The sequence below is a fragment of the Octodon degus genome, unplaced genomic scaffold (assembly GCF_000260255.1).
Source record: "Octodon degus isolate 3935 unplaced genomic scaffold, OctDeg1.0 scaffold00050, whole genome shotgun sequence".
Classification (NCBI taxonomy): Eukaryota; Metazoa; Chordata; class Mammalia; order Rodentia; family Octodontidae; genus Octodon; species Octodon degus.
This window is the reverse complement of record NW_004524626.1, coordinates 3,682,558-3,693,345: the sequence shown is the minus strand read 5'-3', so window position 1 is coordinate 3,693,345 and position 10,788 is coordinate 3,682,558. Positions and strand designations below refer to the sequence as shown.

The 10,788-nt window shown below is 41.1% G+C and overlaps 1 non-coding gene across 1 annotated transcript; it reads right to left on the bottom strand.

The window, feature by feature from the left end:
- Positions 1 to 10,354: 10,354 nt before the first annotated feature.
- Positions 10,355 to 10,479, bottom strand: LOC111817185. The gene has a single exon (XR_002821446.1). It is a non-coding gene; the product is annotated as a U6atac minor spliceosomal RNA (small nuclear RNA).
- Between the last annotated feature and the right edge of the window lie 309 nt (positions 10,480 to 10,788).

The window sequence follows — 10,788 nt, the reverse complement described above, 5'->3', positions numbered from 1 at the left end:
GGTGAATAATTTTAATATGTAAACAAAACAAAGTAGAAAACAAACAAAGAGTAGAAAAGAGATTATGAAGCAACCAATGTTTTCAAATGAATGGTGTTATATATTACCAGAGAGAGAAAATAAGGAGTCTTATATGATCTTAGATTCTCTGAAATTCTGAGTACCTTCTAAAGAATTTTTGAATCCTAGAAAAACCTTTCAAAACATCAGGCAAATTTTAGGAGTCAAGAAACCTGGGGTTTGTGTGCTGTCCCCTGATTTCTTCTGCCAGTGGTGGTTGGCAAATGCAGGTCAAGTATCTGTTGCCCTCAGCACGACCACCTACACTCCATCTCTTAGATTTTCATCCATCAGTCATTCCCATAGAGGCCATTAGAGGAAAGCTGCAAAGAACATCTGTAGCAACCTTCCTGATGGCTCAAATCCAAAATTGCATTCTACAGAGATCAATCTTTCACTGAGATTTTTGAAGTTCCTTCGAATTGGTACATTGCCAAAGACTGTTGACATCTTTGATAATTTGTTTCAGCCTGACAAAAGCATACTTGTGCATATGTGTGTATGAATTTGCACCGGCATCAAAATCCACAAGAAGGCAAATTATTTCTGGGTTATTGACATTTAGTCACTTGGAGAAAAACTGGCACATTCATTGCAATATAATTAGTTTTTGCTGCAAACACTCAGAGGTCTGTTTTCCCAAAGCAGCCTGTGATCCGTGTGTGGCACCGGTGAGGACACACTTCATTGGACACTGTCATTGCTTTTCCATCTGGCAACAGGTGGCTGTTAATAGGAAATGTTAAACTAACACTGAAATGAAATCCCTGCACAATCAGTAACTTTGGAGAGTGCTATCATGTTTGAAAATCTAAGAGCTGTTCATTTTTCCAAACAAGCAAGCTTTCCTTCCAAACTCTTCAACAAAAACAAATGAGCTACTGACATCAGACTATAAAGAAGCAGTTTCCAAATGTTTTCTTTTGCAGAAAGTGATTCACTTGAAAAAGCAACATGTACAATGGCAATCTCTATCCAAAAACAGAGTAGGTACTCTGATAGCCCACTGGACCAGAGGGGAGCCCGTGGGGAGCCCGCGGGGCACGTGTTACCACCTATTGCCCTTCTTTCAAGCACATTGTGCTGCTAAATGCAGTAGGAAAATTAGACAGAAGGCACCTTGTACTCCCAATTCATCTTGATCTCTAGAAGTTTGAGGGACAGCAACTGCAGCTGGCACATAACATTGATACATGTATCTGACTGGCCCGAGAGCTCACGACGGCTAAACTAGAGGCTGTCCTAAAGAACCTAGAGCTATGCCTTAGTTGGTTCTGCTACAACACTTGGCCTGAGGTTTTATCCGTGATCTATATTCAAAGCAATTTTTTTAAACCTACTTTTGTAAAATATCTATCAAAAATTGGGGGCATTAGGTATTCAACGTGAGTTACACAGCAACATTATAGAGACTTTTTCTGGATCCACTTGAGAAATCAAAAATGCTTATCATATCAGATTAAAATACTGGAAAATCTAAATGATTTCCTGATTATCTTGCTTGCCAGAGGACTTTATATTTTCTAGCAGAAGTCATTTTCTTTCATTTTAAATCTTTTCCTAAGGGTTTTATCATAAGATGCTTTCAATTGATTTTGAAGATAGTTAAAATATGGAGAATACATATGCCTGCCTATGACAAACAAGTAGCTGCAGCAGAAAAATTTTAATAATTTTATAGAGACTTGATGGGATATTCTGTTTGATTTTTTAAGTTTCATGTATCTAATGAGAGTATATGTCTTAAGTGTTTGTGAAAACCCTGTTTGTCTTTCTGAATCTCATTCATTGTTACCTGTAAGTATTTTACATTAATTATGAAGGTTGTATGAGCCACTGCTTCCATATAAATGATGTTGCTCAGTCTCGTAGCTGCTTTCCCTTTGATGCAAAGGCCTGCTTGTCCAGCCCGTTTGTCTCCTTCCAGGATGCTGGCTGCTCATTTACAGTAGTTCTGTCTCAAGGTTGAGAGCTTTGCAAAGTTCACAGACTTCTAAAGCAAACTTTCTCTTTTTAATTTCCTTCTTTCCAACCTAAGCTTTAATTGTCAAAAATATTAAAATGTGAGCAATCTCTCACAAAAGAAGCATTTGTGAAAATTACAGAGTCCTCTTGACTTCGGATATGACGGGGATCAGCTGCCAATGGTAACTCAGATAACAACGCATTTCAAGCAGCTAATCTAGTGAGGCTTTCTAAAAATATTAATAATACAGTCCAAGTGATTTAATTTCTCTACATGAGTATAACGCAAGCTCACTGCCTGTGTGCGTCATTGGGCTCTGGTTGCTAGGAAATCCATGAATAGAATTTAATATGCATTCAGCAACAGGCAGCAAGCAGCTCTTATCCCCAGGATGCTCCTCCAGTTGCCTTTGAAATGACACTACGGTAACTTTCAAGCATTCAAGACAAGGCAGAGTTGATGTGCACCAAGGAAACAAGCCATGTTTGGGCAAGCATCTGTACTTCCTGCACAGCTCTTTGAAGGGCTCTTCTGAGTGTATATTGAGCACAGGTAGGGACGGTGGAGCTGTGGCCATATTGTGAGGGGAACACAGAGAAATGGAGAGAGATGCAAGAGGGAGAGGCTTGGAGAGTCAGGCATTTAAGATCAAATTCCAAGTAACAGTTTGCTGGCTTGGTCGCACCAACTTTCCAAAGCTTCACTTGCCTCTTTCATAGAATGAGAGTAATGTTACTTTTTTCACAGAATGGTTTTAAGCATTAAACATCCATGTTTCTAAAATCCTGGACAGACAACACTAATACAATTAATTATACGACAATGATAGACCCTGTAGATGTAGTAGAGTTCAGACACTCAAAGCAACAGGAGGAGAGGAATAGTCATTGCTACCAGGACAAGTACCACTCTAGTAACTACTATCAAAATTTTGAACATGCCTATATGGGAGGAATCTTTTAGTTTTAAAGCCTCAAAACTATCACTGTAACCAGAAAATAAATGAAAAGGAGATTTTTACTAGTCACCCACAATGTACCAGTAAGTATAAGAAGTCAGGAAGTTTTTGTTTCGTTTTTGTTTTTATTTTCCAGCCACTCTAGAGAGAAGAGCATGGAGTATAACCCAGAAATGTGACAGATGGTTTGAGTCCTTCAAACAATGCGAAACTCGGAGTGGCAACTTTCAGTTCAACATGTTTACAAGTTTCTGTACTTTTCATTGATCCAAGAAATATTAAAAAAATATGAGTGACATCTAGACAGCTGGCTTTTAAAAGTGGTTTGGGTTGAAGTGTTTCAATTTGAACAGGAAATTATGGAACAGTGGAAAGAAACCGTACTGAGAGTGGACTGGCTTTGGTCCCCGCTCTGGTCCCTGCTCACTGGGTGACTGGCTGTTGAGAATACAGCTCTGCCTTCCTTCAGTCCCTCCTCTGACAGATGAGGAAGTTAAACCGGCCCTCCTAACCTTATGAAATTGTTGATGTATATTACATAGAAGAAATCAACACTCAGAGATTCCCCAACAAACTCACAAAACTAGTAAGAGGAAAAGTGAAACTTTAATCTCAGCTATGTTCACTCTAAGAATGATAGCTAATAGCTGTTTGGTGACTTGTTAACTATGCTATGGTGAGAAGAGTTGGGGAGAGCTAGGTGGTGAATGAGCAGGCATCTAGAAGCTTGCATTTCAAGCTTAGCAAGAACAACTCTACATCTACAATTAACATTGGTATGTACTAAGTTTCCAGATATAATTTTGTTCAAGAAACAGTTCCCTTGGTCTAAAATGTAGAGAACATCTCTTGTACCGTGCTGCATTCCAATATATGCATCTGGTCTCCAGAGCATGGTATTCCAAGAGAATTTTGGGTAAGGATAGACATGTCCCTTACCAATGTTCTTCAGCCCAGTGACCTGTTGACATTTGTGCCTCTTGAGTATTTGCAATGGGTGTAATGTTTGAGCACAAAAAAATGAATTTTTGTGTTACATTCTAATTATTCGAAGTTCTACACAACCGTATGTGGGTGGCTATCATATTAGATGGTGCAGCAACATACAGATATAGGTGAATGAAGAAGGTCCTTGCATTAGCCGGAGTCAAGCCCTGACAGTGAGGAAATTTTCAGTTCAGGATTATCCAGTTACCCAGTAAAACTAATGCGAAGCCAAGTACTTTCCCCTCAAGGCATGAGATCAGCCGCATAGTGTAGCTGTGTGACTGTTTGGGGTGTTTGGTGGCATTGCTTTCCCTAGAACAGACAGAATGACTTCCTTGTCTTTCTGTATGCAGGGGTGAGTGGCAGGGCTGTGAGTGTCTGTGTTTCCTGCACATCTGCTTGTCTACACGGAAACAGGGGCTCTGTTTATCTTTGTAAGTTATTCTACATGCATCTTGTTATTTTAAAACAAGCCAGTTCAGACCACAGCGGTGTGTGTTCTTTCACAGGATGACTGAAAGGCAGACTTCAGTGTGTGCACCTCCTCTAGCAGCAGCTGAGCCACCTTCTCTCCTGGCTTACCTTCTTTTTCACCTCTGAGGACCTTGACTTTGATTCTCTGTGGGACAGATGACCCCGTTCCAGAAGGAGAAGGCTCCAAGGCAAGGGGCTCCCCCAGGGCAGACCCTCTGCAAAGTCCCAGCTCACAGAGAAACTGTTCAAGTCAAATGTCGGTCTCTAATGGATTATTATTGCGGCTGTGTTCTTCCCCACTGACTGAATAAACACAAAATGAGATTTCATTTTTTTGCTTGATTTCAAAGAAACCAGTGCATTCATCCTCCAATGCTCTCCCACAGGGATGCCCTTCCCCCACTCCCTCCGCATCTCAGTGAATCAGACCACCTGATGGCAAAGGCAGGAGAATCATTTCTCGTATTGTCATCTGATGAATGCCTGAACAATGCACCGTTTAAACAAAATCGGAGCCTCACAGTTTCAAAATGCAGGTAACTTTTCTCCACACGCTTTCATACTGGCTCTGTATTAACTCATTCAGATACACTAGGGTGAGACATTAAAATAAAAATAATCCAAATCAGATTATTCTCTCATTTGGAGCAAAAAAAAGGGGGGGCTCACAGATTGTACCTCAGGGCTTGACATGGGCATCCACAGAGACAAAAGCCAAGCTAAGTAGAATTCTTTAAGGAGACTGCTGCCAGTTAACCTATCAGACTTGACTTCCAAACATTATGCAGAGCCAGGCAAACTTGTATATTATTTCATACATGGATATTTATAGTTAATGTATGATTCCTCCTATACATCTGGCACCTTGACAAACCCTCAGGATAGCACAAGGGATAAGACCAGTCCTCGCTCTTACAGAACTGAAATGTAATAAACAAAGAATTCAGTTAATTGAGGACCTCCTTAACCTTAAGAGTTAGGAAAGAAACAAACAGGACAATGTTGGAGAGGGCAACTACTTTAGGCCCCGGAAGGTCTTTCTGTGGCAGTGATGTTAGGGTTATCGGCAGTAGGCTTACTGTAAGACTCAGTCCAGATGGCAGGAACGTGACCCCTGTGGCTTCACAGGAGACAAATGAGGTGCAGAGGCAGTCGAATCAGGACTCTCAAGACTGGGGCCCTCCCGACGGCTGAGATTTGTTCTCAGTGCCCTGAAGGATCTTGTACAAGGTCATGAGCAGGAGGAACTGAAAATGACACAATAGTTTTTTGAAAACAACCCCCAGAACCCTGTAAGACATGGAGTCCTACATCAAGCCCTCATCTGCCTGCTGGGAGGCAGGGGAGTCCTTAGTTCTGGAGGCTGTGAACCCCATATCCCACTCTGCTCCAGGCCACACCAGGAGATAGAGCCCCTCTGAGCACCCTCCTGTCCTCCTGTTGGTGGACAGGACAGTCGCTACTTGCCCAGTCTTCATTAAGTCACTTGCTTTGCCTCTCTCAGGGCTACAGGCTCCTCATGCCTAGCTTCATTCAGTCCCTGCTAACATTTCATATCACCAGAGAGGGTTTCTCTGAGCACCTGAGGCATCTTCTCTTTTCCTTATGGCAATCATCAGTACATCACACATCATACATCTCTCTACCTACCTCTTTCTTGTCAGTCTCCTGAGTGTATGCTCCTTGGGGACAAGCCTTGGCCTGTGTTGCTTCCCCGCCCTATCAGTGAATGCCTGCCACATGGTAGGTGACTGGTGAATATTTGCTAAATGACATAAAGCCCTTGTCTCTGTCCTTTATTCCCAAAGGCCTGGAGTCAACACCAAGTGGAGCTTCTGTTCATCAGGCTCTTCCTCCGTGGAAGCAGGACATGAAACCCACTATGTGAAAAACTCACCTCCTTCGGGGACACAATTCAGAACAGATTCGACCCGATCTCACCCTGCACACTCCCTCTTGCCACCCTTCGGTCTTCCCCCGAAGGAATGGCCCAGGAGCCTTGCAGGGTGGATATTTTGTGCAAGTATCTCCTAGAAATCAACCTGGAAAGACATTTTTCTCTGAAGGAAGAAAAGGTTTAATACACATAAATCCATAAGAGGAAGTAGGTGTGTTAAAAGGCAAAGGAAAGTATACCATACAGCCTCTGTTCACCACCTGAGGATGCCCAAGCTTAGCCTTCCTGTGCTGACCAGGACATCCACCCTGTCCAGCCACTTATCAGGTTCTAGAAAGGAGTCTAAATAAGAATCCCTGAAGGGACATGATTTAAATGCATAGCACCTTAACTGGAAGTTAAGTCTAATGCAGTAGGAATGGAAAGCCGGAAGTAGACAGGTAATTAAGAGATCGCCAATGTGCAAAGCCTGCCTCCTCTGGGAAGCTTTCTCTAACTGTCCCAGTCCAAGCCACATTTCTGTTCCTCTAGAAATTCCTGACGTGCATTAGTGAGCAGTTTTCCAATGCTTCTATATAAGCAACACTTCCCTCCAACTCATCTTAAAGAGGTAGGACAGTATCAAATATTCCTTCCGCTGATGAGCCTGCTTCCTAAAGTCATGATGGAAGTGAGTAGCAGAAAGAGAATTTTATAGGGATGCTCTAGTTAACTAGCAATCATTTTCCAGTTTCCGTTCCTGTAATCCATAAGCAACATAACTTTGTTTTTCATTTTTATTTGCCTATCTGCTTACAATGTCATGTTTTACATAAACATGTTCATTGTGCTTGCCCCAAATGCAGCTATTTTTCTGCAGTCGTGGAAATAATGTGAACATCCAGAATCTAGAATTTCCCATCTGCTGGTAAATCTCACAACAAAGAGGTTTGGGGAAGCATGTTAGTCCTTTAAACAGATGTATTTTGCAACTCAATTCTCATCTGATATCAACAGAAACATATTTTTGAAAAATGTGACTCTGATGACAAGAGTGCTGAATGTTAAACTGAAAATACAGAAAGATGGAAGAAGTTTTGGGTAAACTTTAAAAAGGGAGAGTAGTCTCCTTATCCAAAGCTTTCTAAACAGCTTTGAAGAGTGGCCCCCAGTGCCTGAGCTTGTTTCCAACAGATGACCGCAGCCAGCAGTTTCCAAAGCCTCTCTGGAAGAAGTCTTTCCTGGCATTTGGGTGAGGGGAGTTCAACTGGGAAAAACAAACTTCATAGCAAACAGGAGAAAAACACAAGGAGGTGAATCCTTCTTGTTGAAAATCACAGTCTCCCTAGTCTCTGCTCTCACCTTGAACCTCTATTGCTTTTCTCTCTCTCTCTCTCAACCTAACTTGTTTCTTCTTTCACACAGCAGGAAAGACAAAAATGAGAGAGACTCTGATCAGCACCATCCCTCCCACCACGCCTACCAAGACGCCAGCGTCAGGGCCCTGCCCTGCTACTGACCCTCCCAGTAGTGCTCCTACTTTCAGCTGTCCCTCTGCCTACCTATTGAAGGACACCGCTCACTAGAGACTTGTCCACTTGTCTTTTCACACATGTCATGAGCTCCCTGGGTCTACTGGATCAGTTCATCCACCTGAAAACAAGTGTAGGATCGTCCACCCAAAAACAAATTCTTAGTCTCCACCTTCCTTCACAAGAACACTGCCAATAGAGGGGTACCACCACCCCATTTTTTTTAATACTAAGGATAGAACTCAGGACCATGTGCTTGCCAGGCACGTGCTTATGCTGCTGAGATATCTCCCCAGCATTCCCCACCCCCTTTTTTGGGTACCAGGAATCAAACTCCAGACCTTGTGTTTCCTGGCCCTCCACCCCCATTCTTAAACGCTTTCTTCACTGCGTGCTGTTCTTCGGATCTCCTTCCATCTTCTTTACCCCACTGACCTTGTCTCCTACGTCAACTTTTCCTTATCTTTCCAGTATTCAAGTGACCGAAGAGTTTAGTCCTCAGATTGTTATCTCTTTCCATTCTTTCTCAGGAGATCTCACATATCTATCATGTTCAAAGTGCCAGATAGATATACATCTATTTGGAGATTCCCACATATGTGTATCTTCTCTCAACTATTACCCTTTCACCCACTATGTCACGCTACCACATAAATAGCCAATAAGATTTTATATTCAACACATCAAAGGCTCACTATTTAAATTAATTAATTTATTTAAATTGACAAGTAGAACTTACACATATTTACTGTGATGTACATGATGTTCTGAAACGTACTCACATTGTAGACTGGCCCCGTTGAGCTACTTTACACGTACTATAGAGACAAAAGAAGTTTTAAAGGTTTGTAAGCAGGGGAATATTGCCACATAGAACAGTAGTGGAGATAAAATGGAGTCTAATAAATGTGTTTGGAGAAAAAAAATCAAGATCAGCATGAGTGTAAAATAGAGGGTAATAAGGGGACCATGGAAGGAAGAATGAAAGGAGTTCTAAGGAGGGAGAAAGCTTTCCCTAAACTATAGTGCTGAGAGTGGCCAGTGGCGCACATCCATAAGACAGGCTTAGGAAATGGGACTGCTGAAGGCACATCAAGGGCTAAGAATAAAAAGAAGCACCAAACCTTGCCAACTCCCAGAATTCTTGCGTGACACTCCAAAATGGCGGGCATCCTGAGCTCCTGTCAGCCTGGCCAGGTGAAGAAGAGACCAGTTCCAGGAGAAGAACAGCTCCAGGCCTGTAGGTCTAAACCAAGCCTATTCCCAAGACTTACATTCATAGCCTGGGTTCAGTGATCATGACTGAAAATGAAACCCTCAAGTTTTATAATCTTGCTACTACTTTAAGTGGATTTCACCATAATGGATTTGGGTGAGAATAGTAACATGGGGGTGCAAAAGATTGGAAGTGAGGTAAAATTTCACCCTCACTAAATTTTACCTATGGTGGCCCTGCTTCCCAAAGGAAAACAAGGTATCTTTGTTACCATCCTGCACTACATAGCTTGCTGTGGCCTTGGACTCCCAATTCTTGTCTGACCAATGTATTATAATTTAAGTAGCTTTTGAGACAGAGGCTATCCTAGGCACCCAGGATTATTTTTAAAACTATTAGTATCAAGAAGAATGCATTGAGTTTTAAGCTATAAACTTGTAAGTGAACTTTTTATACTTAATCCTTTAATACAGGGAAGAGAGTTTCTTTAGTCTGTGTCAGATTAATATTTCCATTTCTTTGTCAGCTATTGATATTGCACAACTTGTAAGAGGACGCAAAGTTAATAATAATAATAATAATAATAATACTTATATAAATGATAGAGTTGGTTATTAAAGTTAGTCGAGTAGCTACCATATTTGTGATGATAATTACAGTTACAACTAACTATGATTAAAGCAACCCCTGTAACAATCATAAGCTCCAGGATGATTTAGGGACAATTGCTCTATCATAAATAAGTTAGAATATAGAACTGAGATGGATATAGTACAATGGTAGGGCAAGAGAATGCAGAGGGATAGTAGTTCTTAAGTATTAGCCTTCTCCATGATCAGAGCAAAGAAAAATTTTATTAAATCCAGGTTTGATTCAGATCTGTTTTTGGGAAAAATAGTCTATTATTCTTAAAACAAAATGCCTTAAATTTGAAACTCTGTCTTCACTTTCACTTAAACGGTTTTGCAAGCTTGTGGTTGAGATTTTAATATCTATATCTCTTTGACTTTGCTTCATGTGATCTATTTCTTTCCTCTATTGCTCCTTCAAGGAATCCATCATTTTTCGAATCTCCTTTGTTTTTTTATCAATGTCTTCTTTAGAAGCAGTTATTAATTCTTTTACTGCAATATTTTTCAGATTGCATTTCCTCTCTACGTTTCTGTAGTTGATTCCTTACTTCAGATGCTATGAGTTCAGAGAATTCTTTTTTTATTTCAGAAAATAATTCTGCTCTGAGTTCCTCTATAACTTTCTGCTGTTGCTTATTTACTATCGATGCTATTAAAAACAGTGATTAGATGCCTCGAAGTAGGTGGCAATGCCTCAACCATATGCGTGTTGTCAGGCCCGAGGCCTCTTCCATCCTTGTCAAGGGGAGTGCTAACCTTCTCTCCTTTCATACAATTCAAAATGCCTTAAATTTGAATTAATCTGAAAATTTAGAAAATGTGTTGATATATTGGGAACCACTTTTGTCTCAAATGAGAAAAGTAGTACCCTGGACCACAGTCCCTGAAACAAGCTAACGAAGGAAACAGCCAATCCATCAAAATCAGATAAAAATAACTACACATGGAGCTTTGGGGGCCGGGGCATCCTACTGAAAAGGCTCTGGAATGTTGTCCTGTTTTCTTTCTCCTAAATATAGCAGAAGGTCACTCTTGTCAGTCACGACAACAATGAGCTATGTATGCTTGATAATTATAGAGATGGATG